Raw genomic sequence first — 27286 nt, forward strand, 5'->3', positions numbered from 1 at the left:
AAGAATTTGGTAAAGAGAGAGAGAAAGGCCTAGATTCCTATCTATTAAAGGGAGAGCACATTTCTAGCTCCGCTCTCCACCAGAGTCCAAAAGAAAGAGCCCCAGAGTCAGCGCCAGTCTCTTCCTTCCTCCTCCCACTAGTCCGCGTCACTTCCTCCCACCAAAGAAAAGACTCCTGGTCTTGCCCTCAAAGACCTTCGCTTCATGGGCAGAACTCTTCTACAGTAAGTATCCAGCAGGTGGCGTCATTCCAATCATTACAGTCCCCCCTGTTGTTCCTCAAGAAACAAAATGTTTCCTTGACGGAACAGTAAAAACAATATAATAACTATTGCTAACTAATAATATGTGAACAACAATATAGAAAAGGAAGAGAGGAAAGTTTTGTCCAGAGGGGCGATTTTTTGTCCTCATGAACCGACGCTTTGACATTGGTCTTGCAAAGGGAGGGCCTCTGCAGAGAATACATGTTACAGATGGTGTATATTATAACAGAAAGAGAAAAAAAAACAACAAAAACAACAAATCAAAACTGTTCATTTAAAGTCTCTGAAAGTCTTTTCTCAGATGTCCTCTAGGTGTAGTCGTGGAATGGAAGTCTTTTCAGGGGTTGATGTGTGGATGCTGGTAATCAGCCAGGAAATTTCCTACAAAATTGAGCTTAACACAACTTTAAAATAGCTTTGTCAATAATCAAATCAAACAATGAAAGTTCTCAAAAACATGTCTAAGGGAATACAGAATCTTAGTTGTTACACATGAAACATATAATAAAACAAAAATTGAAACATTCTTTAAAATTATAATATTACTATAGTCCCCCTTATGGAGGGTAATTGAGAAGACAATTGCTGCAATATTAATTAATAAAAATAATTTTTATCTTTGTTTTATCACTTTTTGCATCATCTGCCTAATTATCCTCATGCCATTATGAGAAATTAAAAAATCTAATATAATTGGTAACAGGTGTCAAGGCCAAATTCAACACTGTATTTATCATGACACCTGAGATAATTATGGGGGTTACCATAAAAGAACAGAGAAATGATGGGATATGAGCATTCCCACACTTAAGCAATATATACTGCCCATGCAGTATGCCAGGTTTAAAATAGGTGGATGGAATATATGTCCATGCCACCGAACATATTGGAGGAAACTGAGTCAGACTTAATCAGATGCATGGGATTGAGATGGTCCATGGCATCAGGCATATAGGAGGGAGCATAGAAGCCAGGTGTAGAAGTGAGATGGGTGGGATCAATACTTCCAGCCATCTGTACAATATTGTAGGGAAAAAGAGAATAAAATATTAAACCAAGAGAATCCAACCTCAACATTTGTCAAAAGCCGTTCCCTCGGCCATACCTTGACTTCATGCATGTCTCCCCTCATGTGACAGTTCAGTGTCTGCTCTTACATGTATTTCTCATTTTGTGATTGGATGGCATCTTGGCCAACTGGCATCTGATAACTCAGAATAACGGCAATTAATGTCTTAAATGATAAATTCCCATAATTTAAAATCTCATATGGATTTAAAAATTGAGGATAATAAATGATTGCAAAAAATGTGAATACATCTTGACTCAGAACACAATATATAATATATAATTATGCAACAATTTCAAATAATACCCCTTTTTTTAACTTAGTATACAATTACTTTTTTGAAAAATCTGAACATATTTAAATACAAGTTAAAGCACAACAGAATCTCAAAGAAAACTTTTTTTTTTTAAAAAAGAAAACTTTTACAAATGTTCCCCTCTTTTTTTTTTTGGAATATGCTTATTAAAAATAATACTTCTTTACACTTGCCATGGCAACCAATTTGCCAGGGAAATGCTTTAAAGAGTTTGATCAAATAATCAGTTGAGAAAAAATAACAAAAACAAACAACTCAGAACATGGGAGCACAATACTCCTAGAATTAACATTGTATTATGAAATCAAAACCATCTTGCAATTTTTTAAAATTAGATAAATGTATAGAAGAAAATACACATGGAACAATAAAAGACAGTGAAATTCAAACTAAGGAAATCTAAATGAGCATGAACTTAATATTAATGAGTATTATGAAATATAAACTTGATCACATGACTATAAAAAGCTTTTACAAATATTCTCCTTGTTTTAGAAACTAAGTATGACACAATCTCAAAAGCATGAAAATCTCTATGAAAATAAACCTATACCATTAATTTCAAAATGTATATGTAATAGCATAGAAATCCTATGTAACCTCTGAACTGATACTATCACTCTGAATGAATTCAGAACACTTTTGATTCCGATATCTAAAATCCCCAATACTCATACCAATACCTTGCTGTTTACTTCTACATTTCTGTAAAATATATATACTTCCATGGCAAAAGAAGCGGAGTCTTGAACTATGTTGATGGTTGTCATTCTCATTCAGCTTAAGTTTTTCTTCTTTAACCCCTCTATATTGTCTGTCAGTCTTTTCACCATACAAATGCTTTATAAGATTACTAATTAAAGACAAAAGCAGGTTAGCAAAATTATGAACAAATCGAGCATATCTGGAATTTAAAGGGTTTTCTAAGGTTGTCTCAGAAGCACAGCCAGGCTGGGGAAGGGCTGAGCCTGAAGCTGCAAATGTAGTTAGAGAAAGTTGAGCATGTGCATCAGTTCTCTGGACTTCCCAGGCAGGGGAAGCAATGGGCTTGGCCATGGGAGGAGTAGAGGGTGGGGTCTGGAGAGGAGGGACCAGAGCTATTTGAATCAGACTTGATTTTGAACTCAGGCCTGGATTCCTCTTCCCCCACTTTGCCTCCAGGTGCTAGGGGATTAAAAGCTTCAAGAGGGTGGGTCATTGCCTCCAGGCATGCAAAATTAGAGCAACAATTAGTGTTGGAACTGGGAAAAGCTGCAGGAATCTCTTCAGGTTTCTCTAAAAAAGCATGGTTGGGAGAGGGAGTGATATTTCCTTGTGTGAGTAAGTTGCTGGCTCTTTTAACAAAAATAAAAAGAAAAATAGAAAATCCACAAAAACAAAGCATTAACATGATCTTATCCCCCATTTGTCTGGTTAAACAGACTAAAATCAAAAATAGGGTAATTAGGGAGTTTAAAAGGTCCATTCGAAAAAATTTAAAGGAAAACACAGCCAGTATGCCAGTACTTAGCAGTTAAAGGGAGAGGGAGGGGAAATTTCTTACCCAACCAGAAGATCAGAAGACTGAAGTTTAGCTTTCCTCTTCGTGGTCAGCCATCTGTTAAGGGTTAAAATTCTAGCTAAACTGTCTAAAATATCTAATGAGTGGTCGCCAATCAATTACAAGCTTTAGCAAGAGTTAGACTTTTAAGCATTTATTAAGGAGAATAAGAATTTGGTAAAGAGAGAGAGAAAGGCCTAGATTCCTATCTATTAAAGGGAGAGCACATTTCTAGCTCCGCTCTCCACCAGAGTCCAAAAGAAAGAGCCCCAGAGTCAGCGCCAGTCTCTTCCTTCCTCCTCCCACTAGTCCGCGTCACTTCCTCCCACCAAAGAAAAGACTCCTGGTCTTGCCCTCAAAGACCTTCGCTTCATGGGCAGAACTCTTCTACAGTAAGTATCCAGCAGGTGGCGTCATTCCAATCATTACATTTTAAAATTTAATATTTTATTTTTTCCCCACTTACATGTAAAAAAATTTTAACATTCTTTTTTTTCTTTCAAATTTTGAGCTCCAAATTTTCTCCCTCCTTTCCCCCTGACATTGAGAAGGCAAGCAATTTGACATAGATTATACATGTGTAGTCATTCAAACCACATTTCTATGTAAGTCATGATATGAAAGAAAGCAGAAAAAAACAAGAAAAATAAAGTAAAGAAAAAAATATCTTCTATCTGCATAGAATGTGATCTTCTTGAGGGAAAGGACCAGGTATTATTATTATTATTATTATTATTATTATTATTATTATTATCATTATTTGCTTCTCATAAATGTAAAAACAGCATAGACACATTATTTTATCTGTTGGCCATTGATTGATTGTCATAAAAGTCTGTGTCATTGGAATCTTCCTGTCACAAATGACTCTAGTTTCATTTGATTTCTTAAAATTTTGTTTCAAATAAGAATCATGTAACTTGTTAGAGCTTAAGTCTAAAACATCTGAGATTTCCAAAAGAAAATGGAGAAGTCAAATGGGGGCTCTTTAAAAATGTAAAACTTATATTTTGCACAATTCTGTTACTCAGAGGTGTTACCCTGTTACCCAATTACACATAGGTAACATGCCTGAAAACATTTTGTTAGAAGCTGCAAGAAAATCTGTAGTATGTGCCACTGAAATGTTATTTCTATGACTTTAATGTGTTTACAGCTTAAGGGTATTATCTGACAGACAGGCTCCCCTCTCAGTCTCTGAAAAGTGGAATCACCGTATGTTAGAACTGGAAAGGATCTTAGAGGTCATTTAGACAGAGGAATAATAATGATCCTGACATACAGACTGTTGGAATTGGAAAGGACCTTCAGACCTTGGAGTAAAGAATAGAGACCTTAAATTAGAATCCTGAAACATCTGACATAGAGCATCCCATGGCATCTGGCACTGGCATACCTAAGAGAGAAGGAAAGGACTCAGAAGTTGTTGTCAAGGATACAGTGAAGCTTCACAAAGACACAGATTCACTGGTCTTACAGCATTGGTCCATTATTGCCCAAGCTCTTTAGTGTGTATCATACCTTATGCCTCTAGAAGTTTGTAGCATAGCTTACTGCACAAGACAATCTCTGGGGGAACACGTGACCTAAGGAGAAAACAAGAGAAGTCATCTCATCATCCAGACTCCCCAAAGCTATACTGCTTTGCTACACAGAGATCTCCCTTGGTATTATTTTCTCCCTCTTGTTAACACAGTCAACTCTGCTGGCAGAGGACCAGTGTAATAATCACTAGCCAAGAAGGCTGGGGTAACTTGGCATTTATAAGCTTGCTACATATATCCTCAGAGAAAGAGAAAGACTGGTACATTCTCATGAAGGTTACTGGCAATACTTGTTGTCTTTCTTTCCCAAAGATCAATTGTCAATTGAGCCATCAGTGAAATTCCACCCCCAGGATTAGCCAGAAGAGAGGCTTTTCTTTCATAAGCATCAGCAAGGCCTCATCCCTGGGGCTGGCTAGCAGCAAAAATCCCTCAACCAAGGGAGGCCAACAGGGAGTCTCTGCCCCTCCCCAATGCAAACCAGCAAGGGGGGGGGGGGCTTCCCTCTAGTGCAAATCAGCAGGCATGCCCTGAGCCTCAGTGAAAGTCTGCAGCAAAGACCTGAACCCTGGTAAAAGAAGCTTGGGACAGCGCAAGAACAGCCCAACTCTCACAGAAAAATACCAAGTCACAAAATAGGCAGAAAAAACGAGCAAAAAACAAGCAACACCCCCCTGCCCAGCTTGACTGTAGAAAGTTACTATGGTGACAGAGAGGTTCAAGACACAAATATAGAAGAGGACAACAGTGTGAAAATCGCTGCATGTGAAACTTTAAAGAAAAATTTAATTTGACCTCATGCCTAAAAAGAACTCCTGGAAGAGCTTAAAAAGGATTTAAAAAATCAAATTATAGAAGTAGAAGAAAAATCGGGAAAATAAATCAGAGTAATGCAAGAGAATCATGAAAAAAGAATCAATAGCTTGGAAAAAACAAAAAAATTGAAAAAGATATATAAAATTCACTAAGGAAAATAACTCCTTAAAAAGAATTGGTGAATTGGAAAAAGAGATACACAAACTTACTGAAGAAAATAATTCCTTAAAAATTAGAAATGGGCAAGTAGAAGCAAATGACTCAATGAGAAATCAAGATATGATAAAACCAAATCAAAAGAATAAAAAAAATGTGAAATTTCTCAATGGAAAAACAACTGAGGATTACTCACAAGCCAGGCAGGCTGAGAAGAAGCCTAATCACCCCCTGGGCCATGCTGTAGCATGAACAGTGTGTCCTGGAAGCAGCGTTACACTTTAAGAAGGAGTAAAAAGCCAAGAAATAGTAAGCCAGGATGAGTAGGCAGAGAAAGCAGAAGACCATCAAAAACTTCTTTGGGGGAAAGATAGACCACAATACATCCTCAAAAGAAGAAGATAATAAGAGGGTCAAAGCTCCAACACCCAAAGCTTCCAAGAAAAATATGAACTGGTCTCAGGCCATGGAAGCTTTCAAAAGGGACTTTGAAGAGAAAGTAGGAGAGATAGAACAAAGATGTAGAAAAAGAGAGGAAGGAATGGAGAGAGAAATGAGAGCAATGCAGGAGAGTCATGAGAAAAAAGTCAACAGTTTGAAAAGCCAAATGGAAAAGGAGATTAAAAAACTGTCTGCTGAAAATAATTGCCTAAGAATTAGGATTGAACAAATGGAAGCTAGTGACCTTATGAGAAACCAAGACACAGTAAAGCAAATCCAATTGAATGAAAAAATAGAGGGCATTGTGAAATATCTCCTTGGAAAAACAGCTGACCTGGAAAATAAATCTAAGAGAGATCATTTGAAAATCATTGGACTACTTGAAAACCATGACCAAAACAAGAGCTTAGACACCATCCTCCAAAAGATTGTGAGGGAAATTGCCCTGATATTCTAGAAGCAGAAGCTAAAATAGAAATTGAAAGGATCCACCGATCACCTCCTGAAAGAGATCCCAAAAGGAAAACCTTCAGGAATATTATAGTCAAATTCTAGAACTCCCAGCTCAAGGAGAACATATTGCAAGTGGCTAGAAAAAAGGAATTGAAATACTGTGGAGATCCAATAAGGATAAAGCAAGATCTAGCAGCTTCTACATTAAAGGACTGGAAGGCATGGAATATGATATTCCAGAGGGCAAAGGGACTACAGCCAAAAATCATGTACCCAGCAAAACTAATCATCATCTTTCAGAGGAAAACATGGAATTTCAATAAGAAAGAAGACTTTCAGGCATTTGTTATGAAAAGACCCGAACTGAATAGAAAATTTGACTTTCAAATACAAGACCCTGGAGAAGCATAAAAAGATAAACAGGAAAAAGACTTCATGAGGAATATTAAAGATCAAATTGTTTATATTTCTACATGGGAAGATAATACTTCGAACTCATAAGAACTATCTCCATAAGGAATTAGCAGAGGACACGGATCTGAACTGAATACGAAAGGATGATATCTGTAAAGCATTTATGTTTTGTTCTTTGTGGGGTGTCTTATGTCTGGGGCCAGATTTGGGCTTGGGGCCTCCTGGGTCCGGGGCTGGTGCATTGTCCACTGTGCCACCTAACTAACCCATAATGATATCTTTAAAATAGGGTTGAGGTGTAGGAGAAATAGATTGGGGGAGGGAGAAGGGGAGAGATGGTCTGGGGAGAGGTTGTTCACATGAAGGAAACAAGCAAAAAGCTTATGGAGGAGAGGGGAAGAGGGGGAAGGAATTGAGGAGTGAGTGAACCTTAATATCATCAGAATTGGCTCAAAGAAGGACTAACATACGTACTCAAGTAGGTATAGTAATATATTTTTGCCCTGAGGGAGGTGAGGGAGATAAGGGGATGGGGAGAGGAGAAGGAGGGAAGGGCAGATTGGGGGAGAGAGCAGTAAAAAGCAAAATACTTTCAAGGAAGGTAAAGATGTTCTGCATAACTGCACAAGTATGACATTGAATTGCTTGATTTCATAGGGAGGGTTGAGGAAAGAGGGAGGAAGAAAATTTGGAACACAGAATTAGCTCAAAGACCTTAAACTCATCAGAGTTGGCTCATGGAGGGAATAACATTCACACCCAGTTGGGAGGAGTAATCTATTTAACTCTACAGGAAAGTATGGGGGGAAGAGGATAAGGAAGGAAAGGTGAAAAAAAAAGGAGTGCAGAGTAAGGGAGGGGACAGTCAGAAGTAAAACACTTTTGAGGAGGAATAGTTTAAAAGAAGGTAGAAATTAGAGTAAATACCATGGGAAGGGAATAGGATGGAGGGAAATAGTTATGATGATTGAATATAATGGCAAAACGTATGGTACCTACTTTGCTGGGCTAATATGAAGAAAATTCTTTGTCAAGCTTAATGTACTTTATTTAGGTTATGATGAACAGGATACTATCAGAAAAACCTGGAAAGACCTACATGAACTGAAGCAGAGTGAAATGTACTGTATACAAAATAACAGCAGTAGTGTAAGATGATCTGTTGGGAAGCATGTGGATATTTTTAGCAAGGCCATTATCCAATATAACCCTGAAGGACTTATGAAAATGGCAACCCATCTACAGAGAAAGAAATGATAGTATCTGAAAATAGATGGAAACACAGTTTTTTCTTTTTTCTTTTTTTGGTGAGGAAATTGGGGTTGAGTGGCTTGCCCAGGGTCGCATGGCTGGTGGGTGTTGGGTGTCTGGGGCCAGATTTGAACTCGGGTGCTCCTGGTTCCAGGGCTGGTGCTCTGTTCACTACACCACCTAGCTGCCCCTGGAAACACATTTAAAAAAAATTTTTTTTCCTCTTTGACAATTCCTCAATCTGAAGTTTTGGGTTTTTTTTACTCTTTTCTCTCGCAACCTAGCTAATGTGGGAATGTTTTCCATGACTACTCATGTATAATTTATCTTGAAATGCTTGAGTTCTAGTGGATAGGGGGTGGGAATGGAGGAGGAAGAGAAGTTGGAACACAAATTTTTAAAAAATTGATTTTAAAATTTGTTTTTACATATATATTGGAAAATAAAATTCTATTCAATAAAAAAAAAGAAAAAAGAAAAACTGACCTGGAAAATAGATCAAGGAGAGAGAATTTAAGAATTATTGGACTACCTGAAAGCCATAATAAAATAAAAGTCTAGACATCTTTCAAGAAATTATCAAAAACTTCCCTGATATCCTAGAATCAGAGGGCAAAATGGAAATGAAAAGAATTCACCAAGTACCACCTGAAAGAGATCCCAAAATGAAACTCTCAGGAACATCATAGCCAAAATCCAGATCTCCCAAGTCAAGGAGAAAATACAGGAAACATCTAGAAAGAAACAATTCAAATATCATGGACCTACAGTCAGGATTACATAGGATTTAGCAGCTTCCACATTAAAGAACCAGAGAGTTTGGAATATGGTATTCTGGAAGGCAAAGAAGTTAGGATTGCAATCAAGAATCACCTACCAGCAAAACTGAGTATAATCTTTTGGGCCAAGGGGGAAATGGACATTTAGTAAAATAGAGGACTTTTAAGCATTCCTAATAAAAATAGCAGAGATAAATTAAAAATGTGTTGTTCCAATGCAAGGCTCAAGAGACACACAAAAAGGTAAAAAAGAAACAAGAAAGAGAAAACATAAGAGATCCAATAAAGTTAAACTGTTTAAATTTCTATATGGCAAGATAATATTTGTAACTCTTAAGAACTTTATTCCTATAAGGGCAATTAGAAGTATACATAGACAGAGGGTGCAGATATAAGGTGACTGATGGTATGATACCCAAAAGACAAAATAAAGGGTTGAGAAAAAAACTACACTGGTAGAAGAGGGAGGAGGGGAGATAGAATAGGGTAAATTATCTTACATAAAGAGGTGTGAAAGAGCTATTATAATGGAAGGGAAGATGGGGAGGTGGTGGACAAAACTTGAATCTTACTCTCATCAGAATTGGTTCAAATAAAGAATAACACACCCTGTTGGATACAGAAATCTATCTTACCCTATTTGGAAGTAAAAAGGGATGGAATGAAGGGGAGGACTGATAGAAGGGAGGGCAGATTGGGGGAAGCAGTGATCAGAAGCAAAACAGTTGCTTTGGCTTCTTGATTATGGCAATGCTATAGAATGTCAGAGTTAGAAGGGTCTTTAGAACATAGAACGTCAGAGGTAGGAAGGACTTTATGGAACATAGAATGTTAGAGGTGAATAAACCCAAGAGATTATCTGGTTCAATCTCTTCATTTTATATATGGAAGCAGGGGTAATGGGATTTGCCCAGTCACAACTTTCAGGTAGTAGAGCTTAGACAAGAAGACAGGCCTCCCAACTTCAATTTTAGTACTTAGTCTTTGAACAAAAATAGTACAGCCTTTGTGTCTAGTTCATGGTAAAATGGACAGGTATTACATTTGGAATGACAAAGTCCTGGGTTCAAATTCTACTTCTAACACTTACTAGCAGTGTGATCATGGATGGATATCATTGAACCTCTCTAAGGGTCACTTTATTCTTGCAAAATGAGCATATTATTAGCTATAGTAACTGCTTCATATGTTTCTTTGGAGCTCAAATGAGATAGCATATATAAAGCATGTGGGAAACTTCAATGAATTATATGAGTGTCCATTATTATTAGTTCAAGAATGGTAAGGAGTTCAGGCTCCTCAGGTTATTGCATACATGCACACAACATGTAATACACACATGCACATAGGCATACATACATGCATGTATACACACATATATGACCTGCCCCTAAATACATCACACATTCTACTATACCATGTTGCCTCTGCCAATAGCACAGAGTAGATATTTACCTACTCTGCCCTATAAATCAGAATGATAATTCATGAGAAGGTATAGCCAACCTGACAGATTCAGGGTTTCACAGGATGTGTTCCTGCATGCCTGGTAGTCAATGACTTTGAACTGCTTTTAGAATGGCTATTGACTATGAATGATTTCTAGTGCACATAAGACTGTATCCCCAGCTCTCTGTTTAATGATTAGATTAAATTCCAAATCCTAATCATGCTACATTTACAATGTATTATTTTTTGCCTTGATATAAGAACTAGAGCTATGCAAACTGGGTTGCATCATGAGGTTGTGAGTTCCTTATTGCTGGTGGTCTTCAAGCAGAGAGAGACTGACTTAAAGGACCACTTGTTGGTAATGTTTTCAAGGAGATTCTTGCTGAAGTAGGTGTTGGAGTACTTGACCACTAAGATCCCTTCCAACTCCAAGATTCTGAAAATAACATATTACCCAGATAAAGGAGCTAGTTCAAAGGTTTTCAATAGTAGCATTATGTAGGTGGGCCCCCGACAGGAAGAAATCCAAGGATAGGGTTACTTGCAGAGTTGACATGTATTGAGAGGAAGATGGGGATACTGAGCTTAAATGGGATCCTTGACTTCCTCCCACCTAAAGAACATGCCTTCCAATGTCTTTGTTTCATATTAATTCTATAGAATATCCTAATCTGTCTTCAGCATGTTTTGGGGCTGTCAACAACTGCCCCAATAGCAGAGACCAGAAAAGAGTGGTCATCCCCTTTGCTCAATGAGTAACTCTGGTAGCATTGATGAGCTAAAAGGAAGTAGGAGCATCACCTGCATTGGCAGAAGTACCAGGAACAGCGAATTGAGTTTACATCCTTTTCTGCTGAGAGAGGGCTCATTACTGGGGCACTTGCAGAACTGTGAATGTGTGAGCCTGGCAATATGGGGATCTTGATGGAGAACATGTTGTGATGGAAAAAATAATGAGTATTTCACATGACACTTTGCAAGAAGAAAAAAAAAAAACCCAGAAAGGTCACATCCAAATAGATGGGAATGCTCTCAAAATAACTGTTTCAGTGCCCCTGTGGACGTCACCCAACTTGTGGCCAGAAGCCCATTCTTCCTGATGTACAGTAAAAAACAATTATTGCTTTAACAAAGTTCTTTAGTATTGCCTCAGGGTGCCTAAACTGGTCTCCTGTTCTTGGCTACTGAAGGCACTGCTGAGGTGAAAATGTATACTCAAGGAGAAGCTGACTTTTCTTATATTAGAGGCAGGGTCAGAGAATCAAGAATGTTTATATTCCTAGACTGACACAGTCTAATGGTTCAAATGTAGCCTGTTCTATTAGGCTAAACAGATTGAGTTAACATAAGGCACAGTATGTTGCTTTGTAGAGAAATTATTTTTGTGAGTGTTCTGTGTGCTTGTGTGTGTGTTCTAATCAGCTTTTGCATGTGAAAAGATATTAATTGACTGGACCACAGACAAAGCTTTGTTCCATCCCAAGGACAACATTATTTTTTTTCCTCAGTGATGCCATTTCCCTGGGAGTAACCAGCAGGGTCCACCTTGGGAGAAAAGGCATTATTAAATGTTTGACATCAGTTGGACCAGCAGCTAAACCTGTCTCTTGTTAGTTACATGCTATGCAATTTATTTAAAACCCATTCCTCACAACTATCTTGTGGGTTCATGACTTGGGGCTACTCAAACTAAACTGATTTTCTTAAGAAGAATAGGAAGACACAAAAATAAAAACAAACTAAAACCAAAGAAATAGTCCCTGCCTGCAAGGAGCTTATTACATTCTATAGAAGAAAGCAACACATATCAAAGTGAAGAAATTCCATTGATCACTTGTCCCTAAAGCTACATAGTAATCAGGGCAGATTTATTTACCTTCAAATATGTTGAATTCTCCCGTAGAATGTAATCTCCTTGTGGCCAGGGACTGTTTCCCCCCCCCTTTGCACTACTATTACTTATCCCAGTACTTTACACAAAGTAGATGTTGGTGAAATTGAATTGAACCAAGAGCTTCAACCTGGTCTCATGATCATAAAAGAGTAGTTGACCTTAAATAATATTTTAACTCTTTAAGAGCCTCTATGACACAAGCATCATGGTTTAGTGGAGAGGGCACTGAGTTTAGATATATAAGACCTGGGTTCAAATCCTGTATCAATTCCCTTCTGCTTGTATGACATTGGGGGAGTTAACTTCCTATCTCTGGGTCTTTGTCATCTCATGTATTCTCTTGAAGGATTATACTTAAGTTTTCTGCATAGGTTATTCTTGGTTGTAATCACAGCTCTTTTGCCTTCTGGAACATCAAATTCCAATTCCTCTGCTACTAAATCTTGTGTGATCCTGACTGGCTCCTTGGTATTGAATCATTTCTTTCTGAATGCTTGAAGTATTTTCTCTTTGACCTGGGAGTCTGGAAATTTGGTTATAATAATTCTGGAAGTTTTCATTTTGGGATCTCTTTCAGGTAGTGATGGGTAGATTCTTTCAATTTATATTTTACCTGATTTCTATTTTCTATTTCTAGAGGATATCTGGGCAGTTTTCCTTGATAATTTGTTGAAATATGATATCTAAGCTCTTTCTTTGATCATGGATTTCAGGTAATCTAATAATTCCTAGTTATCTTCCCTCAATCTATTTTCTAGTTCATTTTTTTTTCTGTGAAATATTTCACATTTTCTTTCTTCTTTCATTTGTTTGACTTTGTTGAAATGTTTCTTGATATCTCATGGAGTCATTAGTTTCCACTTGTTTAATTCTAATGTTTAAGGAATTAATTTTTTTTGGGGGGTAGGTGGGTCAATGAAGGTTAAGTGACTTGCCCAGGGTCACACAGCTAGGAAGTGTCAAGTGTCTAAGGTTGGATTTGAACTCAGGTCCTCCTGTATCCAGGGCTGGTGCTTTGTCCACTGCGCCACCTAGCGGCCCCCTAAGGAATTATTTTCTTAAATGAGCCTTTGTACCTCTTTTCCCATTTGGTTAATTCTACTTTTTAAGATGTTATTTTCTTCAGTATTTTTTGTGCCTCCTTTACCAAACTGTTGTCTTTTTATAATTTTTTTTTCTTTGCTTTCATTTCTTTGCCTAATTTTTCTTCTGCTACTCATTTAATTTTGAAAAGTTTTTCTTTAAAGCTCTCCCAGGAATTCTTATTGTGCTTATGTCAAATTTATATTTTTTCTTTGAGGTTTTGCTCATAGATGTTGACCTCATTGTCTTCTTCTTAGTTTATGTCTTGATACCTTTTTATAGTTAGGCTCTTTTTTGTTCTTTGCTCATTTCCCCATCATATTTTTTTATTTGAAATTTTATGTTAATGTTGGGCTCTGTTCCCAGTATGGGAGTGGGGGGGTGGGGTAGAGAGGCACTGTCTCAAGCTTCAGCCTTGATTTGTGCTGCTGCTTTCAGAGCTAGTTCTTGGGGTTTAGAAGTTTTTGGTGCTTACAAGATAGTATCATCTGGGCAGAGGCTTGGTCATTGCTCTCCTGGACTGCACTCTGGTTCTTCCCCAGGAAGGGCCCTGATCCCTTGGGATTTCAATCAATACTTTCCCCATGGTCCCTGATCCCTCAGGACTAGGAGTGATACTGCCTCTAAGGGCTTCCATTCCCTCTTGACCAATGGTACTCCTCCCTGCCCTTGAACTATGACTTAGAAATGGGTATAGGTAATGGAGTATAGGCAACGCAAACAGAGTCTGGTTTTGAGTACAGTGCTAGCACAAGAGTTCCTTGTAGTCTCTTTCCTGACCAGTTGCCAGCCCCCACCCCCCCTCCCCCACCTTACTGCTCCTGAATTGGGAGTTTCCAAAGTTGCTACTGCTTCTTGTTGGACTACCTAGTTCTACCACTGGTGTTTCATCCATGTGGATGCTGTGCCAGCCTCTTTCCCCATGTTATGTATCTCTATTTCTGAACTCCTATGTTGTTTTGGGCTAGAAGAATGTCTCACTCTGACTTTTTTGTTGGCTCTGCCACTCCAGAACTTGATTTGAGGCATTATTTTAAAGATTTTTGGAGGGGAATGTTGGAAAGGCTCAGCTGAGTACTTTTTCTACACTACCATCTTGACCCTACCCCCAGAAGTTGTTCCTTGACTTTTCTACCTCATTTATTCTCAAAATGACATGGTTAAATCAAATGAGTTCTGAGGTCTCTTCTAGCTATAACTTGTATATCTGTCTGTTTTATTAGTGTGGGTATTCACTCCACTAGTGTAAATCACAACTCATCTAAAGAGTTCATGGAGCTTCTAAAAATGCCTTACTTAAGGATAAAGATGTGGCTTTCTGACCTGGGGATGTTCAAGCTCAGTCTGATTTCTGGCCTCTGGATTTAGCTCATTCATTCTTTTGTCATCCCAAGCCCTTTCTTTTAGGTCATGTGGTTTAGTATTAGAAATAATTGACTTCCCTATTGTTCCAAATCCCTCCACCCACCATTCTTGACATGTGTCCTGGAATCAGATAGGATTGGTAAGGTTGTTGTCTGTCATCCTAATTCCAGTATCTCCCCCGACCCGCCACCTCCATCCCCTCTCTCAGGGGTCATGGAATCAGGATTTACAGTTGGAATGGATCATAGAGAAAGAACACTGTTTCTGGAGTCAGAGGACCTAGATTCTAACCCTAGGTCTGTGTCTGTGTGAATGTGGGCAAGTCATTTTAGATCTTCCCTCTGGAATGAGAGAATTGAACTGGATAATTTCTTTCTTGTTTTTTTTTATTATTTCTTTTTTTCTTTCAACAAACATTTATTTTATTTTTCTATTTACATGTAAGGGTAGTTTTCAACATTCATTTTCATAAGATTTAGAGTTCTAAATTTTTCTCCCTTCCTCCCTCCCTTTCCTCCCCCCTCCACAAGATCACAATCAGGTTATATATGTACAATCCACAAGTGTTCTTTTTATCAGTTCTTTCTATAGGGGTGCATAGTAAGCTTCCTCATTAGTTCCTTGGGATTGTCTTGGATCATTGCGCTGCTGAGAGTAGTTAAATCATTCACAATTACTCATTGAACAATACTGCTGTCACTACGTACAATGTCCTCTCAGCTCTGCTCACTTCACTATACATCAATGTTCATTAGTCTTTCAAGGTTTTTCAGGGATCATCATTCCACTACAATCATATAACACAGCTTTTTCCATCATTCCTCAATTGATGGACATTCCCTTGATTCTCAATTCTTAGCCTCCACCAAGAGTTGCTATAAATATTTTTTGTACAATTTTCCCCCCTTTTTTCTTTTTCATGATTACTATTGTTAACTGTTTCCCTCCCATCCTATTCCCTTCCCCATGATATTTATTCTATTATCCATCTTCTTTCATCCTATCATTCTTCCAAAGGGATTTGCTTCTGTCTGTCCCCTCCCCCACTCTGCCCTTCCTTCTTTTGCCCCTCTCTCTTTATCCCTTTCCCCTCCTATTTTCCTGCAGGGTTATAGAGATTACTCCACTCAATTGAGTGTGTACATTATTACCTCCTTGAGCCAATTCTAATGAGATTGAGGTCTTTGAGCCAATTTTGATGAGTGTTAGGGTCATTTACTGCCCAGATTAAATAGATTACTCCACCCAGTTGGGTGTGTCTATTAGTCCCTCCTTCAGGCAGCTCTGATGTGTTTAAGATCTTTGAGCCTTTTCTGATGAGTGTAAAATTCATTTACTGCCCTGCTCCTCTCCCATCTCTTCCCCTACTCCATAAGCCTTTTCCTGTTACTTTCATGTAGGATTTCACTTCTGCCCTTCCCCCTCCCCCAATGAATCCCCTTCACCCCTCAATTTAACCCTAAAGATGTTATCATCTAGCTAAGTGACACAGTGGACAAATCATCACTCTTGGACCCAGGGGGATCCCAGCCAAAACCTGGCCTCAGACACAAGACAGTTGCCCCCCATACGACCCCAAGTATGTCCCCCAGCTCCAATTTTTTTTTTTTATGGTTCTCTAGGGTCTTGTATTTGAAAGTCAAATTTGCCATTCAGTTCAGGTCTTTTCATCACAAATATCTGAAAGTCTTCTTTTTCATTAAAGTCCCATTTTTTCTGCTGAAAGATAATGCTGAGTTTTTCTGAGTAGGTGATTTTTGGTTGTAATCCCATTTCCTTTGCCCTTTGGAATATCATATTCCATGCCCTCCAGTCCTTTAATGTAGAAGCTGCTAGATCTTGTGGTATCCTGACTGGGGCTCCACAGTACTTGAATTCTTTCTTTTTGGCAGTTTGCAATATTTTTTCCTTGACCTGAGAGCTCTGGAATTTGGCTATAATATTCCTAGGAGTTTTCTTTTTGGGATCTCTTTCTGGAGGTGATCAGTGGATTCTTTCAATTTCTATTTTAGCTTCTTCTTCTAGAATTTCAGGGCAATTTTCCCTGAGAATATCTTGGAAGATGGTGTCTAAGCTCTTTCTTTGATCATGGTTTTCAGGTAGACCAATAATTTTCAAATTATCTCTCCTGGACCTATTTTCCAGGTTGGCAGTTTTTCCCAGAAGATATTTCACATTGCCCTCTATTTTTTTATTCATTTGGATTTGCTTTATTGTGTCTTGGTTTCTCATAAAGTCACTGGCTTTCATTTGTTCAATCCTCATTCTTAGGCAATTATTTTCATAAGAGAGCTTTTGTACCTCTTTTTTCATTTGACTTTTCAAACTGTTGACTTTTTTCTCATGTCTTTCCTGCATCACCCTCATTTCTCTTTCCATTTTTTCCTCTACCTCTCTAATTTTATCTTCAAAGTCTTTTATGAGTCCCTCTATGGCCTGAGACCAATTCATATTTTTCTTGGAAGCTTTAGATATAGGGGCCCTGATGTTGACATCTTCCTCTGAGGGTGCCCCTTGGTCTTCCTTGTCACTGAAGAAACTTTCTATGGTCCTCACCTTTCTCTGTCAGCTCATCTTGCATTTCTTTTACTAGACTTTTAGCTCCTTAAAGTGGGGCACTGTTTCCAGGATGCAGTATCCCACGCTTAAGAAGTCCCAGGTGGTATGATTTAAGGAGAATCAGGTTCTTCCCTCACCTGGCCTGGTTCCTGGTCCTAGATGACCCCAGACCAACTTTCCAATCAACCAGGTTTGTATGTTGTGGTTGTTAGCTCTGATGAGCCTGTGCCCCTCCCCCACCTGGGCCACTTCTATTAGAGCCTACCACCTGGTTCTCAGTAGGGGTGTAAAATCCAAGTTCTGCCTTAGCACCAGCATAGACCCTTGTAGTCTCTCCCCTGCCCAGGGCTCAGCCCACTCACCAGACTGTGAGCTTAGTTCCAGATGACACTGGTGCTTCAGCTGATTCAGAGGCTCTGGGAGTCTCCTTCTCTGGTGAGGACTTCCTGAGACTGGATCTGTGTCAGGGTGACAGTGGGGTTGGGCTCAACTCCTGTATCAGCACAGCAGCTCCCTCCTTCTGACCTTCCAAGCCATTCTTGGTTAGAAGATGATTTCAGCACATTTTTCTGTGACTTTTGCTGCTGAACTAGATAATTTCTAAGGTATCTTCCATATCCCAAACTAAGAACTTTGGAACATCACTTAGTTCATGGGCTCTTAACCTGGGTGTGGGGAGGGGGGTGGTGTCTGTGAACTTGTGTGTGTGTGTGTTTTTTTTTTTAATACTTTCATGTAAGTTGGGCTTTCCTTGGCATGCCTAGTTCTACAGTGAAGATTCCCTTGAGGGGCCTTTTGAGCATGCCCACTTTGCCTAACATGGAGCCCTCTACATTACCTCTACATACCATGTACCCTGGGCATACCATGTGGGTGAGAATTCCTTTAACTGACTGCCCATCGCAAGGATGCCATGAACTAAACCAAGAGATAGGAAGGATGTTCTTTCCCCTTTACCGTCTTTTACCCCATTTCTGTGAAATGGAATGGGGTGGTGTTCCTGTTCTGTGTTGTTTGTACTTTGTTTTAGCTGCCAGAGGTAATCCGTACAGATTCAGGAGTTTGAACCATGTAAAGAGACGATTACAGGCAGGATTGTATAGCCTGCTAGCCTGGCATGGAAGCCCAGAAGAGCCATGGGACTCAGGTCATGAGACTTGAACCTGAGGAGGGTTTTGGACTTGGAACTGGGATTATGCCCTATAATGACTGAGCTAAAGAATGAACCTGATCCCTCTCCCCTCCCCAGGGACTGAGGTCTAAGATGGGAGGGGGATTATGCCTCCCTCCCTCTGGGGGAGTAAATTTGTACATATTTGGTTATAGTTTTTGAAGTAAATATTCCTTTGCAAAAGGTCCTGTGTTACATGAATAACCATTTCAATATAATTGCTTTGTCATCCAATATATTTTATTTTATGCATTTATTTATTTATTTGATTTTAATTTTTTAGTGAGGCAATTGGGGTTAAGTGACCTGCTTAGGGTCACACAGCTAGTAAGTATTAAGTGTCTGAGGCTGGATTTGAACTCAGGTCCTCTTGACTCCAGGGCCAGTGCTCTATCCACTGAGCCACCTAGCTGCCCCCTATTTTATGCATTTAAAAACATTATTCTTAGCAGAAATCCATAGACGGACACCAGATAATCAAAGGCATTCATGACGCGCAAAAAAGTTAGCAACCCTTGATCTAGTCTAACCCCCCTCGATTTCCAGTTGAGGAAACTGAGCCCCAGAGAATGGACATAGCCAGTACCTCTACCCATCCGCCAGGCGTTCTCTGAACACGGGTGCCAACCCCCATTATATCAAGATGAATGTTAGAAGGAAGCAAATTGTGAGGCCCCTTAATGGAGTTACGAGCTTCGCCATCATATATCTTATTACTGTTAAATGGCTGTTAAGCCATTGGAGTTATAGAACATATAATTTAACATAGAATATAATTTAATGAAAGCCCCCATCTCTTCTCGGCAGCAAGTTAAACGCTTCCTGCTTGGGTATGAGTAGCTTTGCACATTAAAGTAATTGAAAAAGACCTATAAGAACTGAAGGAAAGTTTACTCTTTCTCTTTATAGTGAAAACAAATGGCTTTTTTCTACAGAATCTGCCAAGCCTGGGCTTTTAATGATTTAACAGATGGAGCCGGCACATGTGAACCTGGGAGATGCAGCTGTCTGATTTTTCCAGTCTGAGGGTTTTTTTTTTTAACTGCATTAATGGCGCAGACAACAGTAAAGCATCACTTCCTCCGGTGAATCTAAGCCCCTAGCCCATAATGGCTTTGAAGAAAAAAAAAGGGGTGGGGGGGGCATGAAATTAGACTGAAGGAAATGGCCAAGAAATGACAATTTCGAAAAGTTTAATTGTCTTTTTTCAGCATAAGGATTGTGAACCCCTTTCTTCCAAGATTATCTCTTTTGCCTGGGATAGAGGGATGGGGAGGGGTGGAGGTGGGGACAGGTGTTTTGCAGCCAGTTTTATCATCCAGTTCTCGTAGGGTCTGCTATTTGCTAAATATAATAAACAAGACTTAAGTGAGGAGACCAGTAAGAACAAAGGTTTGGGGCTTTGTTCTTTTTCCTTCATTTTTGGAAAAATCGAGTGACTGATTTTTATTGGTTTGGTTTGATGTGAAGTTATTTCCCCTTCTCTCCCTCCCCAGCCTAATTGATTTCCTAACTTCTTCTCATTAGTCACTTAACTAGAAATGGCTCTCAGCTTCTAAGTGTGTCCTATTAGTTTAGCCAAAATGGAAGCACAAGAATTTAAAATATGTTGGTACCTAGATTTATGAGTAATAACATTCAAAGTACATGGAATGGTTTTCATTTCCTAGGTAGGAGGATCCAGGGAATGGAGTTTTACTGGGAATGTTGTTGCTGTTCAGTGAATTGTTTTCAGTTGTGTCTGACTCTTTGTGACCCCCCATTATTGGTTTTCTTGGCAAAGATACTTGGGTGGATGCCATTTCCTTCTGCAGCTCATTTTATAAATGAGGGAACTGAGACAAACAGGGTGAAATGACTTGCTCAGGGTCACACAGCTAGTGTCTGAGGTCAGATTTGAACTCAAGAAGATGTCTTTCAGATTCCAGGCCCAGTGCTCTATCCACTGCACCACCTAGCTGCTTACTCTATAACTGTTGTTGTTCCCAATCCTTTGGCACCTGCTGTTGAATAACACTTAGCATAGATGAGTTATTTAGGTCTTATTTATATAGTAATTATATTGAAACAAATTTGTTATATATATATTATTTATATAAATTGATATGTATTCATTTTTTATAAAACAGTTATTTACCTGTATAAAAAAAACCTGCCTGTTTATAAAAAAAAGGAAGAGGAAGGATTTAAAATACCAAGTTATATGTACGAGAATATATCTAGGTATATCTAAATGTAATAACATAGAAAATATACATTACATATGCCATATGTGTGTGTATTATATTTATGTTTGATATATGTATAAAATTTAATTACATATCACAAATTAATTTTTCAAAAAAATTAATAACACTGATCGAAGGAAGTTCCTAAGGAAGTACAGAGAAGCAGGATAATTTTGAAAGTCATGTGTAGAGTATTACCTACTTAAAAGAAGGACAAGTGGTATGAAATGGACATTCAAGATTTCATAGAGAATCTTCATTTTGTGTTTCACTGTGTATAGAAAACTGCTCTTTTTTGGGCGCATAAGTTAAAAAATAATAATGCTCTACATAAAGGACTGAAATCTTCATTCATCGTTGAATGGGAACCAGTAATTCTGTTGCTGTTAAAGAGTTAGGGTAAAGATCCTGGTAAATGCTGGGGTGAGAGGCAAATTCTCACTCTTATGTGGTATATAGTCTTGCAGAGTCCTTTTTCTGGCTCTACCTCTGATTTTCTTGATGACTTTAGATGATCCCCCAACTCTGTTTCCATCTCTGCCAAATAGAAAATTAAATCTATCTTAGGACTCCTTTAAGACAGTCTTCAGATAATTAATTAGATATTCTCTGGGGTTTGTTGTTTCTTGAAGAAAATATGTATTGTATATAACTGTATTTATAGATACCATGTGTTAATAATTAAATATTAATAAGTATTATAATATATACATAGAATGCTTGCTACTGTTAACTTAAATATTAATAAGTAAATATAATATATAAAATGTTATATGTATAGACATACATTCCATGTGTTTGTAATTGGTTTATAAATATATTACATGCATAGATATACTTACCATGTGTTTATAATGAAATCAGATTTTAATGATTAAATATTTTACAAATATAGTATATAGACATACTTGCCATTTTTATAATTAAATATCAATACTGAAAATAACATACAAGTATAGGCATACATGACATGTATTTATAATTAAATTAAATATTGATACTTAAATGTTATATATAATATATTATAATATGTACTAAATATATGTATAGACATGCCATGCATTTATAACTAAATATCTTATTAATAAGGAAATATGTGTGTAGAGACACACTTGCCATATATTCATAATGAAATTAAATATTAATAATTAGATATTATATATAGACACACTTGCCCTGTATTGATAATTAAATTGGCTTTGCTTTTTATGTTACAATTGTTCCCAAAGTGTTTTCACTTCTTTCTTTCTTCCTCAGTTGTAATGTTTAAAAGGTAGAAAGAGTTTAGCCAGGGGAGGAGAGTAAGTAAATCCTTCTTTCTGCTGAGTTCAGCCTTTGACTAGTCAAGGAACACAAGTCGATATGAACATTAGCATTAAGAGTGGTTAAAATGTAGGGTTAGTAGCAAAACTTGCTTCCCAAAGGGTCTTTTATCACCTTTCAGAGGGCTTCACTCTAGAAATAACTATCTACTCTGCTCAAAAATGCCACTTTTTCCAAACAAATATTTGCCATAGTTGGAGAGAGTTTCACCTCTCATCAATTCTGGACAGTTGAAGTCAATGGATAGCCAGTAGCTATGTTTGGATTCATTCCCAGCATACCTCCAGCTTTGGAATCACACTGATCAAACCCTCTAGTTCTTCCTTGCAATGCGTGTTTTGGATTCCAATTTAATTGACATTTTGAGGGATTCCACTGGTTCTTTGTTTCAAGAAGTAAAGCACTGACCTATGGGGTAGTCAGGCAAATCTTTAGGTGGGAAGTGCCTACTTTAATTGTTTTGGTTTAGAGCAGAGGTGTCAAACTCAAATAGAAATGGGCTCACCAAAGCATACATAAGGATCCCTGAGGGCGCATGTTGACTTAGAAAACCACATATTCATAGTATCTGTGTCTTATTGTATTTTAACATTTTGTTAAATGTTTCCCATTTATGCCTTAATCTGGTTCATTAGCACTAGGGAGTGTTGGGAGTGAGGCCAGGCGCATGCTGCTTGCAAGCTCCGTGTTTGCCACCTCTTGTTTAGAGGAAGAGAGAAAAACAGCTGCAGTTCAGGTCTGGTAAATGCTTTTGCAACTCCCCCCCCACCACCACCCCAAGTGATTTGTTTCAGTCAAAACGCAAGCCACACTTACTACAGCATTTTTAACCTTTCCCTTTGCATGCTCCGGTGCATCCCTAGGGATATAGATCCTCAGTATTCTTCAGTCACTAGGGATCACCAACCGCACTAGAGGGGGAATGGACCTCAGGGTCCTTCTAGTCCAGCCCTCCCCCCTCTATTTTACAAATGAGAAAACTGACACCCAGGTCACACAGGGACTCCAAAGAAAATGCTTTTCTATGGTACCAGGCAGTTGTCAACCACACACAACCCGGTGCTATTTCGCACCAAACCTCCCCTGAACCTGCTATGTCAGAAAGTTCTATTCCAAAATCCAAAGACCCAAAGTTCTGCTGTTTGCATTGCAGCTCAGAGTCTGGGATTAGGAGATTGCCTGTTAAACTCCAGGGACAGTGTGGCTCAGAGGGAAAAGCACAGGATTTAGTGCCTGAGGATGGGGTTCCAATTCTAGCTCTGCTACTTAGTCCTTCGGTGACTGTGGGTAAACCACTGAGACTCTCTGTACCTCACTTTCCTCAGCTGTAAAATGTGGGGAATAGACTAAAGAATCCTATCATTCTCTAGCAGGTGCCTTTTCTGTTCAGTCATCCCTGACTCTTCAAGACTCCATTTGGGGTTTTCTTGGCTGAGGTACTGGAATGGTTCACTATTTCCTTCTCCAGCTCATTTTACAGATGAGGCAAACTGAGGTAAACAGGGTTAAATGACTTGCCCAGGGCCACACAGCTAGTAAATGTCTGAAGCTGGATTTAAACTCATGAAGATGAATATTCCTGATTCCCTATCCATTGCATCACCTAGCTGCCAAACAATATGGCAGAAGGGAAAAAAAACACAGAAAGAGAACATACAATGAAAAAAATTAGAGTAATGTGTGTATTTGTGTTTGTGTGTGTGTGTATGCACATTTGTGTGTGTTCCATAATTGCCCTACTTTATCTATAAAGGATGTTAACTCAACCCATCTGTTAAAACCCTGGTGGTCCCAGCAGGTCAGTCTAACTGTTTAGAGACTTAAGAGATGATCATTCAGATCAAGAAGTCTGAGGTTCTTGGGAAATGAAGCAGTTTAGTTGGGTGCCATGATATTGATCTGTTTAGTAGGGATTGGAGGTGGGTAGGAAATAGAGATATATAGCAGGTAACATCATATTAATGAGTCTGTCTATAGGAGAATATCAAAGCGCTTTCTCTTGAAACAATGTAAGTGGTTCGCTGCTTTTGAAAGTGGTACAACTGTTTAAAAATGTGTGGGGAAAAAAGAGCCCTTACACAAACCGAAAGAAACCTCACAAGTGCTTTGAAATCTTCCAGAACCCTGGGGAGTTTTTAGTGCTTCTCCTTTCTTGGGTCCATGTGAGTCTTGGAATTCTTTAAACTTAAATCCTGTACCTGGGGTTATATGCTGGTTGTGCCTCCTGGAGCTTTCTCCTACCCCCCCCCCCCCCCCCCCCCCCCCCCGCCCACCCCGAACTCAAACATTCTTGGCCAACTTAAAAAATAAATTCCTTTGGTCTCCTCTGTTTGATGTCGTTGTGCTAACTCCCAGGAGACACTGTGTGCAGTAGGTTTGAGTAAATAATTGGACTGAACACAGAATGTAGGTGGCACTTGTTAAGACGGCACCCCACCCTAACCGCTTATTTTCTTTATTTGGATTCCACAGACATTAACCTGATGAAGTACCACGAGTAGGACTTTTATCTGGGAATGTGTTTTGGGTGGGGGGTAGTCCTTATATCCTAAAATAGAAGGTAGCACAGTGGGTTTAGGGAATAACCCAAGAATAGTATTTTAGGATGTTCAGGAGCCATTTAGTTCAACCCTCTCATTTTATTAGTAAGGAAACGGAGTTCTAGAAAGGGAGGTTACTTGTCTGAGGCCACACACATTGGAGGAGGCAAAGTTGGGATTCTTGCCTCCAAATTCAGTGCTATTATCTGCAGTCTACCTTGCTGTGTTAGGAACCTCTTCTTCCTTCTATGTCCTGTCCCCCACAGACTCCTGCCTCTTTATTTGGAAACTTCATCTGTAATAGACATGTACCATTTATTTGCAAGAACATTTTGGGCAGTGTTGGAGGAGACACAGAGATGGATAATAATGATTCACATTTATTTAGTGGGGGTAGGTAGCCAGTCTTATTATTATTTTTTTTTTGGTGAGGCAATTGGGGTTAAGTGACTTGCCCAGGGTCACACAGCTAGTAAGTGTCAAGTGTCTGAGGCTGGATTTGAACTCAGGTACTCCTGAATTCAGGGCTGGTGCTTTATCCATTGTGCCACCTAGCTGCCCCTGTAGCCAGTCTTATTATTCCCATTTCGTGGATGGAGAAACAAACTATGAATCCCTTGCCCAAGGACCCACAGCTAGTGCCTGAAAACAAAACTGAGTCCATTTGTCCTGATTCTAGAAAGATCCGGAGAGATCCAGTGTTCTCCCTTCTGTACTAGACTGTCTGCAGAATCACACTATTCAAAATTTATCAGTACCAGAACTTGAACTCTAGCCTTTTGTCTCTAAACCCATGGCTTTTTCTACCTTACTATACTTCCTTTGATTGTTAGGTCTTCTTTCATTTAACTGAGAGGTGTCAATGGAGAATTAACTCCATAACCCGAAAAGGTTTTAGAAAAAATGCCATCGAATCATTTGGCAGATGAAAGCCAGAAAGAATTGTGGCTTCCCTTCCTGAATCTCTCCTAAGTTTCACATTCTATAGAGTTCAAACAAAGGTATCAACAGCTAGGTAGCACAGTGGATAGAGCACAGGCCTTGGAATCAAGAGGACCTGAGTTCATATCTCACCTCAGACACTTATTAGCTGGGTGACCCTGGGCAAGTCACTTAACCTTAGTTGCCTTAAACATCCAGAACCATCTCTATTTATCTTGATATGTATCTTGCCATTGGACTCAGATGGCTCTGGAGGAGAGAGTGAGGTTGGTTACCTTGCACAGCTCTCCCTCACTTAAATCCAATTCATTTCAAGTCATGATATCACCTTGATGTCATGGTCCTCTTTGAGAATGAAGGACAAATAATGACAACAACCAGTACATGAACTGCTGCTGCATGTAGGCAGTCCGCTTATCAGCAGGTAAGTATAAACATTCAATAAAATTTTGTCAAAGCCAAAATACAAGCCATTATTAACACATAAACTTTTTGGGCTGATCAAAGACTTTTGTGGATCCAAAACAAGATTTGGGTAGGGATCCAAGCATTTCTTGCAGTTAGCTTCCTTGGAGGGTCTCTGAAATTGGTATGACCTATCGTAAGCTTTGGGTTAGGCAATTTCTAACCACATAAATCTAGGTTCAAACAATATAAATAAATAAATAATATTAATTAATAAATAATAATGTGTTTCTGCACAGAGGGCAAGATGTCTCATTCATCTTTGCATCTTTCATGGTACTCAGCCCAGTTAATCATGCATTATGGATATCTGTTAATAATATTTACTCATGGTCCTATAGCACTTATTTTTTAAAAAATTTTTTTTTTTAGTAAGGCAACTGGGGTTAAGTGACTTGCCGAGGGTCACACAGCTAGTAAGTGTCATGTGTCTGAAGTCGAATTTGAACTCAGGTCCTCCTGACTCCAGGGCCAGTGCTCTATCCACTGCACCACCTAGCTGCCCTTAGCACTTATTTTTTACTTTAAAATTTTTTTGAACTTAACAAATAGTAAAATTAGCATTTCCATATACAAAGTAGGACAGAGGAAGAGGAGGACTGCATAAGAAAATGCAAACCTCTCTTAAGTAGATCTTGCTTTTTCTTTAAAGAATATAATAACTTCTCATCATTTTCCAAGCTGTCCTGCTTTTCTGTGTCTCTTCTAGTTTTCCTTCTGTTCTCTTCTAGTACTTTAACATTTACAAAACACTTTCCTTGCAACAAAAGTATTAGATAGGTAATTGTTATTACTAGTTTACGAAAGAGGCACAGTCAAGTCCTTGTCGAATTCACAGTATGGTAGGAAGTTGAGGTAATGTACAAATAATGCAAAATGGGACATGAGAATGATATATAAAGGGTGAAAACTAAATGTCTGAGAAAAAGGAAGATCAGTTTTAACTGGGAGGATCAGGGAAGGCTTTATAGAGGAGGTGATACTTGTGCTGGACTTGAAAGATAGACCAGAATTTCAGAAAGTAGAGATGGAAAGGTACACGAAAAGTAGGCCGTTCCAAGCATAGAGAACAGCTCGGCAAAAGCATAGGGCATCTATGCTGCAACACAGAATACAAGTTGGCTGGAGTATCACAGGTGAGAGGTTAGTGATGGAAATTAAGCTGGTATGGTGCTGCCAGAATGTTAAGAGTACCATGTGAAGGAGTTTGACCCTTATT

This window comes from Dromiciops gliroides, chromosome 2, assembly GCF_019393635.1.
Source record: "Dromiciops gliroides isolate mDroGli1 chromosome 2, mDroGli1.pri, whole genome shotgun sequence".
In the NCBI taxonomy this organism is placed as follows: Eukaryota; Metazoa; Chordata; class Mammalia; order Microbiotheria; family Microbiotheriidae; genus Dromiciops; species Dromiciops gliroides.